Source organism: Oncorhynchus mykiss, chromosome 3 (genome assembly GCF_057628025.1).
Source record: "Oncorhynchus mykiss isolate SJ-2025 chromosome 3, ASM5762802v1, whole genome shotgun sequence".
NCBI classification, from domain to species: domain Eukaryota; kingdom Metazoa; phylum Chordata; class Actinopteri; order Salmoniformes; family Salmonidae; genus Oncorhynchus; species Oncorhynchus mykiss.
The window spans coordinates 83,566,141-83,590,489 of NC_143024.1; the positions used below are offsets into that span (position 1 = coordinate 83,566,141).

General features: G+C 42.2%; 1 long non-coding RNA gene across 2 annotated transcripts; it reads left to right on the forward strand.

Annotated features, from left to right (window-relative positions):
- Positions 1–14,048: 14,048 nt before the first annotated feature.
- LOC118964324 (uncharacterized) lies at positions 14,049–23,772 on the forward strand. Of its 2 annotated transcripts, XR_016494977.1 has the most exons (3): positions 14,049–14,199; positions 21,734–21,955; positions 22,247–23,772. It is a non-coding gene; the product is annotated as an uncharacterized LOC118964324 (long non-coding RNA). The 2 variants fall into 2 exon arrangements; XR_005051370.2 differs by lacking the exon at positions 14,049–14,199 and having other exon boundaries at positions 21,627–21,955.
- The last annotated feature ends 577 nt before the right edge of the window (positions 23,773–24,349 follow it).

Below are 24,349 nucleotides of genomic sequence, written 5' to 3' on the forward strand. Positions count from 1 at the left end.
TACCTGTGCAGGAGTCTTATGGCTTGGGGGAAAATCTATTGAGAAGCCTTTTGGTCCTAGACTTGGTGCTCCAGTACCGCTTGTGGTAGCAGAGAAAATAGTGTATGACTGGGGTGGCTGGGGTCTTTGACAATTTTTAGGGCCTTCCTGTGACACCGCCTGGTGTAGAGGTCCTGGATAGCAGGCAGCTTAGCCCCAGTGATGTACTGGGCCGTACGCACTACCCTCTGTAGTGCCTTGCGGTCGAAGGCTGAGCAGTTGCCATACCAGGAAGTGATGCAACCAGGCAGGATGCTCTCGATGGTGCAGCTGCAGAACCATTTGAGGATCTGAGGACCCATGCAAAATCTTTTCAGTCTCCTGAAGGGGAATAGGTTTTGTCGTGCCCTCTTCACGACTGTCTTGGTGTGCTTGGACCATGTTATTTTTTATTTTATTTTATTTTTTCCTTCTTTTTTTTTGAGGGAGGATCAGCTTAATATTGCGGAAAGAATGTTGCTTCCAATGTAATTGTCTGCATCATTTCCAATCCCCCATATTTTTTTGGTAAATACACGCATGTATACATATACACATATATACAGTGCCTTGCGAAAGTATTCGGCCCCCTTGAACTTTGCGACCTTTTGCCACATTTCAGGCTTCAAACATAAAGATATAAAACTGTATTTTTTTGTGAAGAATCAACAACAAGTGGGACACAATCATGAAGTGGAACGACATTTATTGGATATTTAAAACTTTTTTAACATTCCAAAAACGGAAAAATTGGGCGTGCAAAATTATTCAGCCCCCTTAAGTTAATACTTTGTAGCGCCACCTTTTGCTGCGATTACAGCTGTAAGTCGCTTGGGGTATGTCTCTATCAGTTTTGCACATCGAGAGACTGAAATTTTTTCCCATTCCTCCTTGCAAAACAGCTCGAGCTCAGTGAGGTTGGATGGAGAGCATTTGTGAACAGCAGTTTTCAGTTCTTTCCACAGATTCTCGATTGGATTCAGGTCTGGACTTTGACTTGGCCATTCTAACACCTGGATATGTTTATTTTTGAACCATTCCATTGTAGATTTTGCTTTATGTTTTGGATCATTGTCTTGTTGGAAGACAAATCTCCGTCCCAGTCTCAGGTCTTTTGCAGACTCCATCAGGTTTTCTTCCAGAATGGTCCTGTATTTGGCTCCATCCATCTTCCCATAAATTTTAACCATCTTCCCTGTCCCTGCTTAAGAAAAGCAGGCCCAAACCATGATGCTGCCACCACCATGTTTGACAGTGGGGATGGTGTGTTCAGCTGTGTTGCTTTTACGCCAAACATAACGTTTTGCATTGTTGCCAAAAAGTTCAATTTTGGTTTCATCTGACCAGAGCACCTTCTTCCACATGTTTGGTGTGTCTCCCAGGTGGCTTGTGGCAAACTTTAAATGACACTTTTTATGGATATCTTTAAGAAATGGCTTTCTTCTTGCCACTCTTCCATAAAGGCCAGATTTGTGCAATATACGACTGATTGTTGTCCTATGGACAGAGTCTCCCACCTCAGCTGTAGATCTCTGCAGTTCTTTCAGAGTGATCATGGGCCTCTTGGCTGCATCTCTGATCAGTCTTCTCCTTGTATGAGCTGAAAGTTTAGAGGGACGGCCAGGTCTTGGTAGATTTGCAGTGGTCTGATACTCCTTCCATTTCAATATTATCGCTTGCACAGTGCTCCTTGGGATGTTTAAAGCTTGGGAAATCTTTTTGTATCCAAATCCGGCTTTAAACTTCTTCGCAACAGTATCTCGGACCTGCCTGGTGTGTTCCTTGTTCTTCATGATGCTCTCTGCGCTTTTAACGGACCTCTGAGACTATCACAGTGCAGGTGCATTTATACGGAGACTTGATTACACACAGGTGGATTGTATTTATCATCATTAGTCATTTAGGTCAACATTGGGTCATTCAGAGATCCTCACTGAACTTCTGGAGAGAGTTTGCTGCACTGAAAGTAAAGGGGCTGAATTATTTTGCACGCCCAATTTTTCAGTTTTTGATTTGTTAAAAAAGTTTGAAATATCCAATAAATGTCGTTCCACTTCATGATTGTGTCCCACTTGTTGTTGATTCTTCACAAAAAATACAGTTTTATATCTTTATGTTTGAAGCCTGAAATGTGGCAAAAGGTCGCAAAGTTCAAGGGGGCCGAATACTTTCGCAAGGCACTGTACATACACATACAGTGGGGCAAAAAAGTATTTAGTCAGCCACCAATTGTGCAAGTTCTCCCACTTAAAAAGATGAGAGAGGCCTGTAATTTTCACCATAGGTACACTTACACTATGACAGACAAAAGCAGAAAAACAAATCCAGAAAATCACATTGTAGGATTTTTAATGAATTTATTTGCAAATTATGGTGGAAAATAAGTATTTGGTCAATAACAAAAGTTTATCTCAATACTTTGTTATATACCCTTTGTTGGCAATGACAGAGGTCATAGTTTTCTGTAAGTCTCCACAAGGTTTTCACACACTGTTGCTGGTATTTTGGCCCATTCCTCCATGCAGATCTCCTCTAGAGCAGTGATGTTTTGGGGCTGTTGCTGGGCAACACAGACTTTCAACTCCCTCCAAATATTTTCTATGGGGTTGAGATCTGGAGACTGGCTAGGCCACTCCAGTTTTGAATCCGGCGTTGTTTTGCGTATCAATTCATAAACCATGTGCCATGGAATGGGTACATCGAAAATCTCTTCCCAACTATTTAGCAATTTATATGGCACAGCTGTCAGTTTTTTGGTCCTTAATAAATGAAATTGGTATATGTTTTTATTTATCACACTTTTCTTTAACCATTTATGTTCTTTAATACAGGGCCGACATACAAGTTCCTTACTTTTTCCCCCTTCTACTTGTTTTGCGGTAATGCTGCAATCAACCAAATAAAATTGAATATTTTTTGTTCATATAATTTAAAAAGCAGGTGTAGGCAAAACCATAAGCAAATAGGTAAACTGTGATATAATTAAGGAGTTAATCAGGGGGATTTTTCCCACGTGGAAATTCTGTAAGAGTAATATATATGCCAATTATGTGATGATCCGACCGCATTCTGTCCCCTATCAACACTTTTTAAACTTTTGGTGCCAGAGAGAATGGTATAAGAAAGTAGTCAAGGCGACTAGCTTGATTAAGCCTCCACCATGTATATCTCACTAGGTCAGGGTATTTAAGTCTCCATATATCCACTAATTCCAATATATCCATGACATTCATGATTTCCTTAAGTGCCTGAGGGTGATAGTTTGTAGTGTGATTTCCTTTCCGGTCCATAGAGGTATTTAAAACCGTATTAAAATATCCCACCATAATAATAGAGTCTAGTGTTGCTTGTAGAGTTGATAGATTCTTATATATATTTTCAAAGAAGCTTGGATCATCATTATTCGGACCGTATAGGTTAATAAGTCATATCTGTTTATTGTCCAATAACATATTTAAAATCATCCATCTACCTTGAGGATCTGTTTGGACAATTTGCACATTTGGATCAAAATTATTGTTAATTAAAACAGTCACCCCTTTTGAATTTCTTTGCCCATGGGAGAAGTATATTTCGCCCCCCCCCCCCCCCCCCAGTTCTTAATCTAAAACTTTTGAATGGGTTTCCTGTAAACAATATATATTATATTCCTTCTCTTTTAGCCAGGTAAGTACTGATTGTCTTTTCTTATTATCTGCTAGGCCATTACAATTCTAACTGGCTATACTTATTTCACCACCTGTCATAATGAGACACAACTTTCTATTATTTTTATCAAAATATATGTTTGTAAACGTGCCATTAAAAAGTAACATGATGGTTGAGTCTATATAGCTGTACCATGATCTTTGCATTTCTACTAAGTAAACCTCCAATTGGTCCCTACTATTCCACCCGCTAAAAGCCCTCCTCATCCCGAGTTGGGTTGTCATCCCAATGCCCGGCAGACCACCCTCGACCCCCTGTATCCCATAACCCATAACCGACTGGGATCCATCCTTTGAAAAGAGCACACAGTGCCATTTACCGAATTGAAGTAGATGAACTGCCAAATGCATTTCCATCGCCTTCACCTCGATTTGTATTATATATAGCTGTGGATCATCCTCTATTGTCCCTAACATCTTTTACTCGTTCGCAACAGTTGTGGGATACACACATACACCCACACCCACACACACTCAACCCATACCCCCACACAACCATAAGCTCACTTGCTCAACAATTGCACCACCCCAGAGCCCAACTCAAGAAAGGTCTTGATTTACAAATGCACTTGCAGTTGCACAAGAAGGCCTACAAGACCGCACAAATAATAGGCAAAAATGTAGAGATTTTATTTACCATTGTCAGATCCTAGATGATGGAGGTCAAATGTACACCTTTCCCTGAAACACCCACAATACAGTCCCCGTATTGACCATATTCCCAAGCATCCCATGCAGTCCGACTTGATTCTGTGCCACTAGGTTCACAATAATATACCCCCTCTCTGAATGTCCGAGTGTGAAACCCTCCCCATGGGTTACTGCAGCTAGTGTTGCCAGCACTGCCACTGCCTGGGTGGGGGCACCCCACCAGAATCCCCAACAGCTAGGTACAAGGTCGTCAAGGTTACAAGGTCGTCATTAGCAGCTTTGAGAATTTCCTTGTGTAGTATGCTCTCCCTTTAGGGGGCTTTGGCTTTGCAGGACCAACCCTGTCAAGCAGGCTCAGAATCTTGAGGGGGCAGTGCTGCTCTTGGTCTCTGACCATCATTTGGCTGCATACAGACCGCTTACAGCATGCACATAAAACAGTTAGGGACTTCTCCTTAGTCTCTGGGTCATTCAGGTGGGTGTCTGGGTATAGGGTCATGGGCCGTACCATTAAAATAGGACTTCTCCTTAGTCTCTGGGTCATTCAGGTGGGTGTCTACGGTATAGGGTCATGGACCGTACCATTAAAATAGGATCATAAATAATTAGATATAATTTATTTTAAAAATGTAGTTCCCCATGATAGGACAATAACAAATCAAATGTATCATCTATTTTAAAACTGTTCCACCATGATAGGACAATAAATAAATAAGACATATCATTAATTATAAAAGTATATCCATCATCTGAACAACATTGAAAGCCCTCTCATACCCCGGCCCACAGCAATACATTGTCTCTGGGATATGCAACCATTTCAATACTCACTCACTCTACTTTCCAAACCTAACAAATAAAAATAAACATACACCACACCATCCACACATACTGTGCTTTCTGTTTACTTGGTTTTTATCTTCACTATGTTGAATTAGTGCTTGTGTGTTCAATTAGTTATATGTGAAGATATATAGAAAAGCTATATTTTGTATTGTATTGTTACTATCCATAACCGGGCTAGAATTGTATTTATTTTCCTCATCTATGAGAACTTTGCAATTTTTAAAATAACCATGGAGTAGTCTTTGAGTCTCTGAACAACTGGTTATCAATATATAGTTTATCAATGACGAGAGCTACTCGTTTCGCAGGAAAATTGGATACAGGACCATGTTAGTTTTTTGGTGATGTGGACACCAAGGAACTTGAAACACTCAACCTGCTCCACTGCAGACCCGTTGAGGAGAATGGGGGCGTGCTCAATCTTCCTTTTCCTGTAGTCCACCCTCATCTCCTTTGTCTTGATCGCGTTGAGGGAGAGGTTGTTGTCCTGGTGTAATAGTATAACTTTCATCCCTCCCCTCGCCCCGACCCGGGCTCGAACCAGGGACCCTCTGCACACACAGACAACTGACACCCACGAAGCATCGTTAGCATCGGAACCACTACTTCAAGGTCTCCGAGCGAGTGACATCACCGATTGAAACGCTATTAGCGCACACTACCGCTAACTAGCTAGCCATTTCACATCGGTTACACTCACCCCCCTTTTGACCTCCTCCTTTTCCGCAGCAACCAATGATCTGGGTCAACAGCATCAATGTAACAGTATAGCTTTCATCCGTCCCCTCGCCCCGACCTGGGCTCGAACCAGAGACCCTCTGCAGACATCAACAACTGACACCCACAAAGCATCATTACCCATCGCTCCACAAAAGCCACAGCCCTTGCAGAGCAAGAGGAACCACTACTTCAAGGCCTCAGAGCGAGTGACGTCACCGATTGAAACGCAATTAGCGGGAACCACTGCTAACTAACTAGCCATTTCACATCGGTTTCACAGGCACCACACGGCCAGGTTTCTGACTTTCTCCCTATAGGCTGTCTCATCGTTGTCGGTGATCAGGCCTATCACTGTTGTGTCATCAGCAAATTTAATGATGGTGTTGGAGTCATGCCTGGCCATGCAGTCATGAGTGAACAGGGAGTACAGGAGGGGGCTGAGCACGCACCCCTGATGGGCCCCCGTGTTGAGGATCAGCGTGGCGGATGTGTTGTTACCTATTCTTACCACCTGGGGGGCGGCCCGTCAGGAAGTCCAGGATCCAGTTGTAGAGGGAGGTGTTTAGTCCCAGGGTCCTTAGCTTATTGGTGAGCTTTGAGGACACTATGGTGTTGAACGGTGAGCTGTAGTCAGTGAATAGCATTCTCACATAGGTGTTCCTTTTGTCCAGGTGGAAAAGGGCAGTGTGGAGTGCAATAGAGATTGCATCATCTGTGGATCTGTTGTGAAGTCATCAAAGCAAGCCCTGAAGTAATCCATCAGCTTCTGGATAAAATCAACATGGTTGGGAACATCTTTGTCTCCCTGCGTTTGCACCAGAAGATTGGGGAAGTGGACAAGTTCTCCCTGGAGAAAAGTATTAATATATATATATATATATACAGGGTTGCTGCAGCATCCTCAGCACCCCTACTTCCCACGGCTATGGTTCCTAATGTTTTGTACACAGAGATTCTATAATATACAACTACATGAAATACCAATCTCTCAATGTGCTCCACCTTATCATGTACGTTATCTTATATAAAGTAGTAATTCTCATTAGTTTAGATTTCCCCCTGATGTAGTTAGAATGTTGTACCATAATTCTTACATTGTGCACTATGACTAAGCAAAGCTACAAAAAAGATTGATTTCGTATAGTTTTCATAGCGTTTTACCAGACTTATATTTTGAAGGCAGGATCGGACGACCGGAAGTATTAATGCTGCTGCGGTGACGCCAATCTGCAACAAGAACTGACGGTGTGCAATGCTGCGACGTGAGCAGGGCACACTGGACAAAAAAGGCGGGTAAAACTCCCTGTCGTTCCACAACAATGTGGTCTAGTCTAGAGATTAGCGGAGGTGTGGAGGTTACATTTATATGCTAAAAAGCACAAATACATAAATGGGTGATTATGCAACTTTGGGCACTTTGGCCATGCAAACTTTCAGAAATTAAAACTTATTCAAACACCATTTTACCAGTATTGTACTTGTCTTTGATTTGTCTAGAAACTATATCTGATAATGGCTGCGATCGGAATTCAGGAATTTATATATTTTTGTACTTTTTCCCAGACAGCCATACACAAATGTCATTTCCATCACGTCATTAAACATCAATTTTAGTTGAAAATGAAATGTCATACAATTGATTTATAACGGATTACTTATACATTTGTACATTAACTTGTATTGAATATTATTTTAAATTATTTTTAAAGTTTTCCTAATATTAATAATTCAACACGACCCCTGAATGTATAAACTTGCCTTGGTGACAGCTGAAAATATGTATCTATCATGAAAAATAAGATTTTTTCACCCAACCTTTTTGTGAGATTATGATAACAACCATATGATTTCCATATCTAAAATAAATAAATGTGTGTAAATTATACATAATTACATGGTGTGGTGGAAATGACAAGGTGTGGTGGAAATGACATCTATGTAAAAAAAAAAATGTATGAAAACCATATTTTATTGCAAACATTTTGAACAACAACCACTGTTAAAGATTTCAGACCTATATTGGTTTGTAGGCCCATCACTCACAAAGTGTACAGCAGTAGCCGGCAGAGCTCAAGGAAGTAGGCCAGTGTTTTTGAGAGATGGGCCCAGATAACAGAGGGGTCATGTTGCTTAGAAGAGCTCCGTGAGCAAAGTGAAACTATCATTTGTGGTATATCCAACACAGGTGTGGAGGGTCACCTGCTTGTGAGAATCACCAAAGTGAACTGCCTGGATTTCACTTGTGTATTTACACAGGTAGTTCTCTGCAAAGTCAATATGATATGAAAAATTAATTCCCTAGTTTATCAAGACATTTTGCAGGAGAATGTAAGGATATCGGTCTGCCAATTGAAGCTCAACAGAAGTTAGTTGATGCAACAGGACAACAACCCATTAGACAGATGTAAATCAACAACAGAATGGCTTGAACAGAAGAAGATACGCCTTCTGGAGTGGCCCAGTCAGTCCTGACGTCAACCCGTTTGAGATGCTGTGGCATAACCTCGAGAGAGCAGTTCACACCAGACATCCAAAGAATATTGCTGAAGTGAAACAGTTTTGTAAAGAGGAATGGTCCAAAATTCCTCCTGACCATTGTGCATGTCTGATACGCAACTACAGAGAACATTTGTTTGAGGTTATTGCTACCAAAGGAGGGTCAACCTGTTATTAAATCAAAGGGTTCACATACTTTTTCCACCCTGCACTGTGAATGTTTACACGGTGTGATCGAAAAGGGAAGGCAGGTAGCCTAGTGGTTAGAGAGTTGGACTAGTAACTGAAAGGTTTCAAGATCGAATCCCCAAGCTGACAATGTAAAAATCTGTCATTCTTCCCTTAAACAAGGCAGTTAAACTGCTGTTCCTAGAATGTCATCAAAAACAAGAATTTGTTCTTAACTGACTTGCCTAGTTAAATAAAGAGATGATAATTGTTTGTTATTAGTTTAAGCATGACTGTTTTTGTCTATTGTTGTAGATGATGATGATGAAGATCAGAAACCATTTTATGACCAATTTATGCAAAAATCCAGGTCATTCTAAAGGGTTCATATACTTTTTCTTCCCACTGTAAATGACAGAGTGACAAGAAGGAAGCCTGTACAGAATAAAATAGTCCAAAACATGCATCCTGTTTGCAATAAGGTAAAACTGCAAAAAATGTGGCAAAGAAATGTCCTTTTTGTCCTGAATGCAAAGCATTATGTTTGGATCAAATCCAACACAACACATCACTGAGTACCACTCTTCATATTATCAAGCATGGTGGTGGCTGCATCATGTTATGGACTAGGGAGTATTTTTAGGATAAAATTAAACAGAATAGAGTGAAGCACAGACAAAGTCCTAGAGGGAAACCTGTCAGTCTGCTTTCCAACAGACACTGGGAGACAAATCCACCTTTCAGCAGGACATTCACCTAAAGCGCAAGGCTAATTATACACTGTCATACAACTATACACTATGGCTTTCCAAAGACCCCCTACACACACTGCGGTGCTTTCCATCCATTGTGCTGACACAGATTTTGTGTCAACCTGTCACTCAATCATTTGAACTTTTTTGCCATTGTTGTGTTACTGGTTATAGCTCTTCCTAGCTAATGATGTGTGGGTAAAGAATGGCCATGACAAGAATGATTCACGTTTGATGGACATTTACTGAAGGATCTTCTCATATGATACAAGTATAATAATGATGGGAATTCAAATGAAGATACTGGCACTCAGCACATGTTCTTATACAACTGGTGATAACACAGGCTATGTCTAGGCGCTCTTGCTCGGGCACAGAACGATGTCCACGTTCGTGCGAAGTGCATGCGAGCAAACCTCCAACTAACTGTGGGAAAACTAGACAACTAACCTAAACATGGCACGTCTACTAACCAATGAGTGGCTATCATGCATGCAGTGTGTGTACAGTATTAGACATGGGAGAGAACAAGGGGCTATGCCATCTGCACTACACATAAATACAGTCCTTACAGTCTGAACTCGCTGTAGACTGGTTTAAACAGTAAAGATTATTAAACAAAGTCCACAATCTCTCTGACTTGTAACGTGTCTGAAAACTACACAGTCCATGTTTTCTTTCTTTCCCCTTTTTAACAGCGGGTGTCTCTCTCAGGTTTGTGAACCTTTCGTCCACAGAGTGTCGTCTTCACTGTCTTGTTTACCATCGGGTCTTTGTCCTCATCTGTGTCTGATATTTCCACTTGTTGTAGTTTTAACTGTTGACAACGGCCTGCAGTCTGTCACTTTTTCTCTTTGCTGTTTCTCCTTTGGCTCCTGTTCAGGAGAGTCTGAGGCTGCCATCTGGTGGTGGCTCAGGTAGTTGCTGAGGTTCCAGGTGTGTGGGTGTCTCTGTGGAGTCTATACAACGCTGTTGGACCTGGTTCCTTTGACTCTTGAGCAACGCCGGGATAACCTCATTGTCATGGGGCTTGAGTCGGTCGTGGTGCATTATCGTTCCATGTTGTTGCTGAGGTTTCTTGGCGGTGGTTTCAGCTCCTTGGTCAGGAACAGGAAAAGCTTCAACCCACCAAGTAAACTGGTTGATGATGATGAGAATGTACTTGTTTCTGGAACTGGACACTGGAAATGAGTCTAGTATGTCCACATGGAGATGATTCCGGTAGGAACTGAGGTCCTGTATAATATTGTATTGTATTGTTTTTATGTTTTTATATATATACAGTTGAAGTCGGAAGTTTACCTTAACCAAATACATTTAAACTCAGTTTTTCACCATTCCTGACATTTAATCCTAGTAAAAATGCCATGTCATAGGTCAGATAGGATCCCCAGTTTAATTTAAGAAGGTAAAATATCAGAATAATAGTAGAGAGAATGATTTATTTCAGCTTTTATTTCATTCATCACATTCCCCGTGGGTCAGAAGTTTACATACACTCAATTATTATTTGGTAGCATTGCCTTTAAATTGTTGAACCTGGGTCAAACTTTTCAGATAGCATTCCACAAGCTTCCCACAAAAATGTGGGTGAATTTTGGCCCATTCCTCCTGACAGAGCTGGTGTAACTGAGTCAGGTTTGTAGGCCTCCTTGCTCGCACACGCTTGTTCAGTTCTGCCCACAAATGTTCTATAGGATTGAGGTCAGGGCTTTGTGATGGCCACTCCAATACCTTGACTGTTGTCCTTAAGCCATTTTGCAACAACTTTTGAAGTATGCTTGGGGTCGTTGTCCATTTGGAAGAGCCATTTGCAACTAAGCTTTAACTTCCTGACTGATGTCTTGAGATGTTGCTTCAATATATCCAGATGATTTTCCTCCCTCATGATTCCATCTATTTTGTAAAGTGCACCAGCCCATCCTGCAGCAAAGCAACCCCACAACATGATGCTGCCACCCCCGTGCTTCATGGTTGGGATGGTGTTCTTCGGCTTGCAAGCCTCCCCCTTTTTCCTCCAAACATAATGATGGTCATTATGGCCAAACAGTTCTATTTTTGTTTCATCAGACCAGAGGACATTTCTCAAAAAATTACGATCTTTGTCCCCAGTTGTAAACCGTAGTCTGGCTTTTTTATGGCGGTTTTGGAGCAGTGGCTTCTTCCTTGCTGATTTAACTTTCAGGTTATGTTGATATAAGACTCGTTTTACTGTGGATATAGATACTTTTGTACCTGTTTCCTCCAACATCTTCACAAGGTCCTTTGCTGTTGTTCTGGGATTGATTTGCACTTTTTGCACCAAAGTACGATAATCTCTAGGAGACAGAACGCGTCTCCTTCCTGAGCGGTATGACAGCTGTGTGGTCCCATGGTGTTTATTCTTGCGTACTGTTGTTGGTATAGATGAACGTGGTACCTTCAGCCATTTGGAAATTGCTCCCAAGGGTGAACCAGACTTGTGGAGGTCTACAAAAAAAGATTCTGAGGTCTTGGCTGATTTCTTTTGATGTTCCTATGATGTCAAGCAAAGAGGCTCTGAGTTTAAAGGTAGGCCTCGAAATACATCCACATGTACACCTCCAATTGACTCAGATGTCAATTAGCCTATCAGAAGCTTCTAAAGCCATGACATAATTTTCTGGAATTTTCCAAGCTGTTTAAAGGCACAGTCAACTTTGTGTATGTAAACTTCTGACCCACTGGAATTGTGACACAGTGAATTATAAGTGAAGTAATCTGTCTGTAAACAATTGTTGGAAAAATGACTTGTGTCATGCACAAAGTAGTTGTCCTAACCGACTTGCCAAAACTATAGTTTGTTAACAAGAAATTTGTGGAGTGGTTGAAAAACAAGTTTTAATGACTCTAACCTAAGTGTATGTAAACCTCCGACTTCAACTGTATCTGATGGCTGCTCCACACAGGCATTCATGTAGCCAGCCTGTCAACCTGCTGAGCACCGTTCCAGCCATACTTCTTAGCCTGACATTCAAATGGCAACAGGAAGGACTTCCAATCTTAATTTCCACCGAAAATGGCTAGCTTAGCCTTTGGGCCATCATGTGTGGTGTGTTTGTTCTGCTGATTGAAGTTTACAGACCTCTGTTCACCACTCTATTACATCTTGCTCCGCTGAAAAATGGCCACCGGTCCCATGGCTGGGCCTTTCCTGGATGTCCCAGTGGATTGGCAGGGGGGAGTCAGAGTGGGGCCGATGTCTCTCTTGTGCGGCGTGTTGGGAGCTCTCATTAATATCCCCTCTGGAGGCATTGGCCATTGTTGCTGGTTGAGTCTGAGTTCAAGAGGGGTTGCTCCCTGATGTGTGCTTCATTACAGAAAAGAGCATGATTACAGTTGTTGCTTCTGGTTATCCAGCACTGCTCTCAGACAATGTGAGGGTTGGTCCAGCTCAGGGGAAGATGCCATGGCTTCATTCTGTTCTACTTCCTTCATGTTTGTTTTTTATTTGTTGTTGTACTTATTTTCTCATTAATGTACAGTACCAGTCAAAAGTTTAGACACACCTACTCATTCAAGGGTTTTTCTTTATTTTTACTATTTTCTACATGGTAGAATAATAGAATAATAAGAAATCAAACATGTGAAAGAACACATACGGAATCATGTAGTAACCACAAAAAGTGTTAAACCAATCAAAATATGTTTTATATTTGAGATTCGTCAAAGTAGCCACCTTTTACCTTGATGACAGCTTTGCACACACTTGGCATTCTCTCAACCAGCTTCATGATGTAGTCACCTGGAATGCATTTCAATTAACAGGTATGCCTTGTTCAAAGTTCATTTGTGGAATTTCTTTCCTTCTTAATGCGTTTGAGCCAATCAGTTGTGTTGTGACAAGGTAGCGGTGGTATACAGGAAGATAGCCCTATTTGGTAAAAGACCGAGTCCATATTATGACAAGAACAGCTCAAATAAGCAAAGAGAAGTCTGAAATCGGAATAGATACCAAGGGTGAATTTACGACCGCACCCCTTGATTACTCAAATTTGTCTCTTGACCTGTGCACCTCTGTTGTAAACTTTCATAGGCTAAGTTGTAGCAACCTCATGATGGGTATAGGGAACATTAGAGTATCATGTAGTAGCCTAAACCTATCGATGATACAGTGAACTGGTTGAATGGAATATGAATGACAGCCATCCAATATGCTGTAATAGAAATAAGGCCATGCTTATAATTTAAAAAATAATCTTCCTCCCTCATCTTAAACGTCACCGACCGCCACTGTCAGGACTTGGTGGCCTGTCCACACACAAACTCAATGTCATTCACAGCTAGCCTGCAATATTTTGTCATTTGACAATCAAACCAACAGATTAATAATTGAGTAATGCAAATAAGTATCCCATTGAGTGTTTGTCAATTTTCGGTTGTCAGACTCAGAAAGTTTGGTGTGTGGCTTACTGCAAAGTGTGTTGAAGCAGTTTTACACTTATGTCACTAGATGGCGTCAGAAAATCATGAAGAGAGGGCCTGGAGGCTGGAGCTGCGTTAGGAAATGTCTTCATCCTTATAGAGAGGACAGAAAGTTGGATCAGTTAGCACAGACTTTTTGTAAGGGGATGGTTCTTCATTATTTTAAAAAGGTTCCGACTTCTTATAATTCTACCACTAGGTTTTCCTTTAGTGCTTCTTTTTGGACTCCTTGGCCCTCAAGAGATGAGAACTGCAGACACACACAGAGAGAGAGAGAGAAAGAGAGAGAGAGAGGGAGAGGGAGAGGGAGAGAGAGAGAGAGAGACCGACAGACAGACAGAGAGACAGCATGGATGCCTCATACAGGATGTGACATTTTATCTCCCAGTGGGTTTCCTGTGAGTCACTTGTTTTTTATTCCTTCACTGTTCAGTCTGATAAATAAGCCTGCGTGTTTGTTTATCCCAGTTGGCACGCTGCCTCTCTTTAGGGCAGCTGGGCTCTCTTCTGTTCATCCTTATCAGCCAGACTCTGTTCCTGAGGATAATGTGTTGCCTCTGTTTGTCTCTGTGACTTGGAGATGATGACATGCTTACAGAGTCATATAGGGAGAGGGGGAAAAAGTCAAGACACAGTCAATTATCCTGTATTCTAGTGTGTGTGTGTGCGTGCGTGTCCGTACAGTATGTAAGTGTGTACTTTTGAGGAAGTGCTGACTTATCACATTTGTGTTTGCCTTTCTGTCTCAGCTACGCTAAAGTGCAGGAGCCTCTCTGGCATGTTTCTGAGGGTCCTTCGTCGTGTTGATCTCTCTATCCTAGAGGCACTCGTAGCACAGCCCATTAACGAGACTCTAATTAGCTTGTTTTTCTAACAAGGAGGTTAGGGCAGGGGATGGTTGTGTGTTGTTGGGTGACCAGCGGAGCTTTGAAGCACTGCTATGGAGGAGTCCCTATGGAGTGGATTGCATCCCACCGGAAAAATACAGACATATACATCTACACTGAGGAGCTAGCTAGGGCTCAATCTCCTCGTCTCCATTTACATCTACACTGAGGAGCTAGCTAGGGCTCAATCTCCTCGTCTCCATCTACATCTACACTGAGGAGCTAGCTAGGGCTCAATCTCCCCGTCTCCATCTACATCTACACTGAGGAGCTAGCTAGGGCTCAATCTCCCCGTCTCCATCTACATCTACACTGAGGAGCTAGCTAGGGCTCAATCTCCTCGTCTCCATCTCCATCTACACTGAGGAGCTAGCTAGGGCTCAATCTCCTCGTCTCCATCTACATCTACACTGAGGAGCTAGCTAGGGCTCAATCTCCCCGTCTCCATCTCCATCTACACTGAGGAGCTAGCTAGGGCTCAATCTCCCCGTCTCCATCTACATCTACACTGAGGAGCTAGCTAGGGCTCATTCTCCCCGTCTCCATCTACATCTACACTGAGGAGCTAGCTAGGGCTCAATCTCCCCGTCTCCATCTACATCTACACTGAGGAGCTAGCTAGGGCTCAATCTCCCCGTCTCCATCTACATCTACACTGAGGAGCTAGCTAGGGCTCAATCTCCTCGTCTCCATCTCCATCTACACTGAGGAGCTAGCTAGGGCTCAATCTCCTCGTCTCCATCTACATCTACACTGAGGAGCTAGCTAGGGCTCAATCTCCTCGTCTCCATCTACATCTACACTGAGGAGCTAGCTAGGGCTCAATCTCCCCATCTCCATCTACATCTACACTGAGGAGCTAGCTAGGGCTCAATCTCTTCGTCTCCATCTACATCTACACTGAGGAGCTAGCTAGGGCTCAATCTCCCCATCTCCATCTGTCTCTCTGGATTTTTCCTTCCCTCTGTTGTTCTATTCTTCTCACTGATCCTCTCTTTCTCTATTTCTCTATGTGGCCCATCAGGGTTTGCCTCACATTTTCCATCTCTTGTGCTTTCCTACTCTTTTCCTCCCCCGTTTCCCTCTTCATTTCTCTTTCGTATTCATATTCTTACGCTCTCTGTTTTTGTATATTTTTTTCTCTGCAGCTCCCTTTCACCTGAGGCATGTGAGGCAGTGGTGGGAGGAGCTATAGGAGGAGCTCTCATTGTAATGGCTGGAATGGAAATGGAACGGTATCAAATGGCATCAAACCACAAGTTTGACTCCGTTCCATTAATTTCATTCCAGCCAACACAATGAACCTGTCCTCCTATAGCTCCTCCCACCAGCCTCCACTGGTGGAGAGTGACTTGAATGGCACACATAGAACTGCACTTACATTCCTGCTAAACATGTTCATAATAACCCTCTGTTCTACCCTGAACGTAATGTACTGTTACATGCGACTTTTGCCCAAAACCACATTAGCCCTTTGAGTGTAATTATATTGATGTGTTGATGGTTTCTGGTCTGGAACATGTTTTATGACCAAGAGAGATTAATATTAAGCAGATAATATTATTAGCATTATATCTAGCTAAAGTATTTAAAACCAAAACCATTTGAACCCAGGTCTAATATGGAGGTGGATATTAAGCAGCCCGACGAACAGAACAATGAATGAAAGCTTTCTTTCAGTACGTCCAATTGACAGTGGTTGGGTTGGAGGTGGGGGTGCTCTCTTAGTGAGAATAACAACAGCCTTTCTGACTGAGGATGGTACCAGAGAACGATAGACAGCAGTAGTCTCTGTCTTCCACACGCTGACAAGAACAAAGTGGCTCTAAATGTAGGTGTGGTTAGGGGTTAGAGTGGGCCCAGACGACTAGTGTGGCCTAACCCTCTCCTCTCCATCTAACCTCTCTGCTCTAGTGTGGTCTAACCCTCTCCTCCCCTCTCCATCTAACCTCTCTGCTCTAGTGTGGCCTAACCCTCTCCTCTCCATCTAACCTCTCTGCTCTAGTGTGGTCTAACCCTCTCCTCCCCTCTCCATCTAACCTCTCTGCTCTAGTGTTGCCTAACCCTCTCCTCTCCATCTAACCTCTCTGCTCTAGTGTTGCCTAATCCTCTCCTCCCCTCTCCATCTAACCTCTCTCTCTCTCCATCTAACCTCTCTGCTCTCTCCCTCAATCATACAGCTACAAAGGAGCACAATGTCACAGAAACACTCTTTCTTTCTGACTCCTTACTTTTCTGTTTTATTTGATTTATTTCTCACTCTATCCCTGCTTTATTTTTGGCTTGCGGAGGGAGGGGGGATAGGGTAGTGATGGGCAGACAGGCGTGGGTCTGTGTTGAGGGATAAGGCTGGGTGGGGGCAGATTTTTCTCCCTCTACTGGGGCCGTCCAGTCTAGATGTGGTTGTTTGGTTGGTTGATCAGTCGGTCGGTCGGTTGGTCACACTTTGGCAACCACACCCCAGTTGACCGCTTGTCGCCATATGACTCAGATGAGCAGCGCAGCGGGACTCAGATTTGTTCTTGGTTACAGTTGATACCTCAGACCTCCCCGGAGTTGTCCTCCTCAGTCACACCAAGTAGAGGGGGCTGCAACATCTGTCCACAGCCCCTCCCAACCCATCCTCTCCTCTACTCGCCTTCTATGGTCTGTCTGCTGGCTCTACAGTGATGCGGTAGGGGCAGGAGGGAGACTGGTGGGAGAGTGGGGTGCAGGATATGGTCTGGAGAGGGTCAATATTCACCCCTTGGGTTCATACTACTGTCATACAGGAAGTAATGGGTCTCCTGTAAGGTCTAACAGTTTGTGTCTAATTGGCATCATATATAGGTCTCTGGTCAAAAGTAGTGCACTTTTCAGGGAATATGTAATGTTTGTGTGTCTTCTTCAGCCGCTGCGATGATACAGTAGCAGAAACCCAGTAGTAGTATTTCAGCAGCTCCTGATTGGGCCTTTTATGTTCATAGTGTTTGTTTTAAAATCAAATGCTCAGCTATAAAAGATTCTGAAGTAGGTTGTGTAGCCCTCCATGAATTCTTTGTCTAGAACTCTCACACACACACACACACACACACACACACACACACACACACACACACACACACACACACACACACACACACACACACACACACACACACACAGATGTGGCGAATTCCCCCTTGGCAGCAGAAACCTCTGAGTCACCATCCGGGTTTCCCTTGCTTTCTCTTCCAAATATGGGTGGGAGCATGAAGGAAGAGCGGGAAGCGGAATGCGGAAGATGGAGTGGAACCCCTTTGTGATGTCAGAACATTCTAACAGCAAGCCAGGAATTAAAACAATCCCACTGTCTGGAAATACACATCACACCCGAGGAAAGCATTCCTGGCAGTCACAATGGCATTTCCTCTAGCATAACACTAATGTCTAAACTCTCGACTGGACACACACACACTCACACACACATACACACACACTCCCCCTCCCCCCCCCCCTCCCCTTCCCTTTGGACGTTACACCAGAGAAACTCCCTCTTCCCGTAAAACAGCTTGCTTTTTCCCCCTGTTGTGCCTCCTGACATTGACTAGTTATTCCCAGCATCACTCTCCATGGGAGAGCAGAGGACCAATGGTAGGAAAATAATCTGTCTGTCTGTCTGTATATCTGTACATCTGTCTGTCTTTCCCTCCCTATCTCCTTTTCTCCCGTGTTCATTGTAAGAGGGTGGAAGGGGTCTGGGACATGCTATTCTGTATGTTATAATGAGGACATTGACGGCAGTATAACCACTGACCATGACAGCCACCATGTGGGGCCCTAAAACAGTGTTGTCTACCCCATAAGTGGGCTTCGCCGCTTGGGTAAATCTTCACAGATTACTCCAAGCCCTGAGCCCTTTTCCCTCCTCTCCGCCTCTGTCTGTCCAGCCATCTAGACGTCAACCCCCCATCACCACTATCCCTAACCATAATTACTGTTAACTATGAACAAGGTCCTCTCACACACACACACACACACACACACACACACACACACACACACACACACACACACACACACACACACAGACAGACACACACACAGACACTCACAGGCACACACACACTATCTCTATCTCTCTCACACACACATACACACTCATACTCTCTCATACACAGACACAGACACAGACACAGACACAGACACAGACACACACACACACACACACACACACACACACACACACACACACACACACACACACACACACACACACACACACACACACACACACACACACACACACACACACACACACACACACACACAACTCGCTAGTCTCTAAAGAACAATGGATCACAGCTGATGTGGTACATCTGTAGACCACTAGACTGCCACAGCTCGCAGACGGCTCCGAGAGTCTCTCAGCTGGCAGAAATGACAGGCAGTTCAGAAAACACACTGAGCTGTAATTAAAACAAACACTCATCAAGGAGAAAAGCTCTCTGTGGATGTGTGTTGATTTTTATATTTATGAGAGCCCAGGCCGCAAGGGCACCAGTGTCTCTGGTCTCCAAGGCCAGCTCAGGTCTGGACAGATGTGTACATAACAGTGGTGCTAGAGCTTAGCAGGGGGTAGTAGTAGTAGTAGAAGTAGTAGTAGTAGTAATAGTAGTAGCAGTAGTGGTAGTAATAGTAGTAGTAGTACCAGTAGTAGCAGCAGTAGTAGTAGTATTAGTAGTAGTAGTAGTAGTAGTAGTAGTAGTAGCAGTAGTAGTAGCAGTAGTAGTAGTAGTAGTACCAGTAGTAGTAGTAGTAGTAGTAGTAGTAGTACCAGTAGTAGCAGTAGTAGTAGTAGCATTAGCAGTAGTAGTAGTAGCATTAGTAGTTGTAGTAGTAGTACCAGTAGTAGCAGTAGTAGTAGTAGTAGTAGTAGTAGCATTAGCAGTAGTAGTAGTACCAGTAGTAGCAGTAGTAGTAGTAGCATTAGCAGTAGTAGCATTAGTAGTAGTAGTAGTAGTACCAGTAGTAGCAGTAGTAGTAGTAGTAGTAGCATTAGAGGTAGTAGTAGCAATGGTGAAAAAAGTACCCAATTGTCATACTTGAGTTAAAGTAAAGATACCTTAATAGAAAATGACTCAAGTAAAAGTGAGTCACCCAGTAAAATACTACTTGATTAAAAGTCTAAAAGTATTTGGTTTTAAATATACTTAAGTATCAAAAGTAAGTGTAATTGCTCAAACATACTTATGTATCAAAAGGAAAAGAAAAGGAAAAGAAATCGTTTCAGTTTCCTCATATTAAGCAAACCAGACGGCAGATTCTTTAGATTTGTTATGTTCCGATAGCCAGGGGCACACTCCAACAAACGAAGCATTTGTGTTTAGTGAGTCCGCCAGATCAAAGGCAGTAGAGATAACCAGGGATGTTCTCTTGATAAATACTTGAATTTGACAATTTTCCTGCCCTGCTAAGCATTCAAAGAGTTAAAGAGTACTTTTAGGTGTCAGGGAAAATGTATGTAGTAAAAAGTACATTATTTTCTTTAGGAATGAAAGGAAATGAAAATAAAAGTTGTCAAAACTATAAGATACCCCCCAAAACTACTTAAGTGGTACTTTAAAGTATTTTTACTTAAGTATTTTACACCACTGAGTTGTAGTAGTAGTAGTAGTAGTTGGTGTGGTTATTGTTGTTGTAGTAGTTGTTGTTGCAGTAGTTGTTGTTGTTGTAGTTGTAGTCAAAGTTGTTGTTGTAGTTGTTCTAGTAGTAGTAGTTCTAGTAGTAGTACTACTAGTAGTATTAGTAGTTCTAGTAGTAGTAGTAGTTCTAGTTGCAGTATTCGTAGTAGTAGTTGGTGTGGTTGTTGTATTAGTTGTTGTTGTTGTAGTAGTAGTTGTAGTTGTTGTTGTAGTTGTAGTCGTAGTAGTAATAGTAGTTGTTCTAGTAGTAGTAGTTCTAGTAGTAGTACTACTAGTAATTGTAGTAGTTCTGGTAGTAGTAGTAGTAGTAGTAGTAGTAGTAGTAGTAGTAGTAGTAGTAGTAGTAGTAGTAGTAGTAGTAGTGGTTCTGGTAGTAGTAGTAGTTCTAGTAGTAGTATTAGTAGTAGTATTGGTGTGGTTATTGTTGTTGTTGTAGTAGTATTTGTTGTTGTTGTTGTAGTCAAAGTCGTAGTAGTAATAGTAGTTGTTCTAGTAGTAGTAGTTCTAGTAGTAGAAGTAGTTCTAGTAGTAGTATTAGTAGTAGTTGTAGTTGTAGTAGTAGTAGTATGAGTAGTAGTAGTACTAGTAGTAGTAGTTATAGTAGTAGTACTACTTGTACTAGTAGTAGTTCTAGTAGTAGTTGTTCTAGTAGTAGTTATAGTAGTAGTAGTACTATTACTAGTAGTAGTAGTAGTAGTAGTAGTAGTAGTAGTAGTAGTAGTAGTAGTAGTAGTAGTAGTTCTAGTTGTAGTATTAGTAGTAGTTCTAGGAGTTGTAGTTCTAGTAGTAGTAGTAGTAGTAGTTCTAGTAGTAGTAGTAGTAGTAGTAGTAGTAGTAGTTGTAGTAGTAGTTCTAGTAGGAGTATTAGTAGTAGTTCTAGTAGTAGTAGTAGTAGTAGTAGTAGTTCTAGTAGTAGTATTAGTAGTAGTTCTAGGAATTGTAGTTCTAGTAGTTGTAGTAGTAGTAGTAGTACTGCTACTAGTAGTAGTAGTTCTAGTAGTAGTATTAGTAGTAGTTCAAGTAGTATTAGTAGTAGTAGTAGTAATTCTAGTAGTAGTAGTGGTAGTAGTAGTTCTAGTAGTAGAAGTGGTAGTAGTAGTAGTAGTAGTAGTAGTAGTAGTTCTAGTAGTAGTATTAGTAGTAGTTCTAGTGGTAGTAGTAGTGGTAGTAGCATCCTAGTGTTAGTAGTAATATAGTAGTTGCCTTGTCTTAGAAGCAGTAGTTCTGGCCCTCCTCCCCCTTCTCCTCCTCTCATATGCCAGGTACCATGTCTCTATCATCTGGGCTTTCTAAGGCTATAAACTCTTCCCCTCACTCTGCTGGATCAGAAAACATGTGATCTATCTCTCCACATGACAGCAACGTTTTCTTCTCTTCCTCAGTTGCGTAGCGGGGGAGAACCATCAGGGGGCCCTGCGCTGCTGAGGTCGGTGCTGTGGAGATCCCTCCACTTCCTGGTTTACGGGCTGCTACATGACAGCGCCGACAGCCCCAGCCATTAGAAGATTAGCCGGATCGTTCACTGGCGTGCCAGGATGGATCAGGAATAAAATGATTCCAGACACTCTATAGAAATCTAGGAGGTGGTGACAGAATGCAGCAAGGTGACCATTATTTTCCTTTCACAAGCTATTTAGATCTGGGATAAAGGGAGGGAGGGAGGGAGGGAGGGAGGGAGGGAGGGAGGGAGGGAGGGAGGGAGGGAGGGAGGGAGGGAGGGAGGGAGGGAGGGAGGGAGGGGGTATGTATTTCGCAAGTGTTTGAAACGGGCCCACATATGTAACTGTGTTTGTCAGCAGTTTTCTCTCTCTCCTTCTCTCTCTCCTTCTCTCTGTCCTTCTCTCTCTCCTTCTCTCTCTCCTTCTCTCTCTCCTTCTCTCTCTCCCTCTTTAAAGGATGACGTCTTCTCTCTGAGGCATCCTGCCCCCTGCCGTCTGAAATGGACTGCTCTACTGAATCAGTCTGAATCCACTGAGTGACAAACTCACAGGCACTACATTGACACCTGTCTGTCCATTTATACAGGCCAGGGGTAAACATCACTTGATGAAGTCAAACAGACTGACTTCTAAGAGATGCCCAAAGAAAGCTCATACATATGATGGAATGAAGTTTAAAAATGGAGGGTGCAGACGGACAGACGTACTGATGGATGAAGGTAGAGACAGGCAGAAATATAGATTTGCAGACAGATAAAAGTGCGTATGTCCTGAGATCCTAACATCAGAAACCTTGTCCTCATTTGTGTCTTACCTCAGAAGATGAATGGAGCCAGTGTCAGTGTAAAATAACGATTCAGTCTCTTAGTGAAATTGTTCATATGATGGACCTGTGCAGCCATTTACATCAATGAAACCTGTCATTTTCCCTCCCAAGTCAAATGACTCTTTTCATCTTTTCATGCATTCTTCAACCCAAGAGCACTCAGGCATTTGGCAAACCCAACGCTCCACTGGTCTGACACTACACTCTCAGAAAAAAATGGTTACAAAATGGTTCTGCGGCTGTCTCCATAGGAGAACCCTTTTAAACTCAACTCCCTTTTTAGTTTCAGGTAGAACTATTTTGGGTTCCATGTAGAACTCTCTGTGGAAAGGATTCTGCATGGAACAGAAAGGGGTTCTTCAAAAGGTTCTCCTATGGAGACAGCCGAAGAACCCTTTTTGGTTCTAGATAGCAACTTTTTTTTCTAAGTGTAAGAGCAATGTCAAACGGCATTATGACCGAACACACATAATCGATAGACAGATTGACATTTTAAGCACATTTGTATCTAAGTAGTGTATAAGGTGGTTTATGTCAGCATATATTAACAGAAAGACAGACCAAAGACAGACTGTGTGGAAGAATAGTGACATCATTCTTCGTGTTCAGAAAGACAAAAACTTGATTCAGGCTCCACACAAGCAGTTGGACCAATTCCGTGCTGTAGGGAGTGGTGAGGTCCATTGTTGGCAAAGTACACTACTAGGGAAAGGGGGATACCTAGTCAGTTGTACAACTGAATGCATTCAACTGAAACGTGTCTTCCGCATTTAACCCAACCTCTGCATTTAACCCAACCCCTCTATTAGTCCATGGGGTGGCAAAGGTTTAATGATGTTAAATTGTTCTCCACCAACTCCTGATCAAATTGATATATGATAACCATATAAGTTTTTCACACGTGTGTATATCTTAATGTATAGGGAATCTATGCAATAGAATGTTTGCAGGCTGATAAAAGAATGCTGAGACAAGTTGGAATTTCCACATGCACATTGAAAATGACTGTATCAAACAACAATGGAACATTCTACTCGGCTATTCTCATATTAAAAACCATGGGATATAGTACAGTGATACTATCAAGAGCAGTGTACGGGTTTCTTCTTTATTCTCATATTAAAAACCATGGGATATAGTACAGTGATACTATCAAGAGCAGTGTACGGGTTTCTTCTTTATTCTCATATTAAAAACCATGGGATATAGTACAGTGATACTATCAAGAGCAGTGTACGGGTTTCTTCTTTATTCTCATATTAAAAACCATGGGATATAGTACAGTGATACTATCAAGAGCAGTGTACGGGTTTCTTCTTTATTCTCATATTAAAAACCATGGGATATAGTACAGTGATACTATCAAGAGCAGTGTACGGGTTTCTTCTTTATTCTCATATTAAAAACCATGGGATATAGTACAGTGATACTATCAAGAGCAGTGTACGGGTTTCTTCTTTTTTCTCATATAGTACATTTTTGCCATCAGATCTAATGATTTACCAAGACTGACTCATTATTGAAACAACAATGTTACAAATAGCAGAAATATATATTTGTTTTAGTGGTATTGGTAACACTGGGAAATAATACAAGTCCAAAAGTGTCTGTGAGGTAGCCTAGGCAGAGAGCTGCTGTACATGTTGTGTAAATATTTGTAATAATTCATGTTTTTTATAGAATTTTTCCCTAACAAACTTTTGGTTTTATGAATGAACTATTGATTTAGCTTA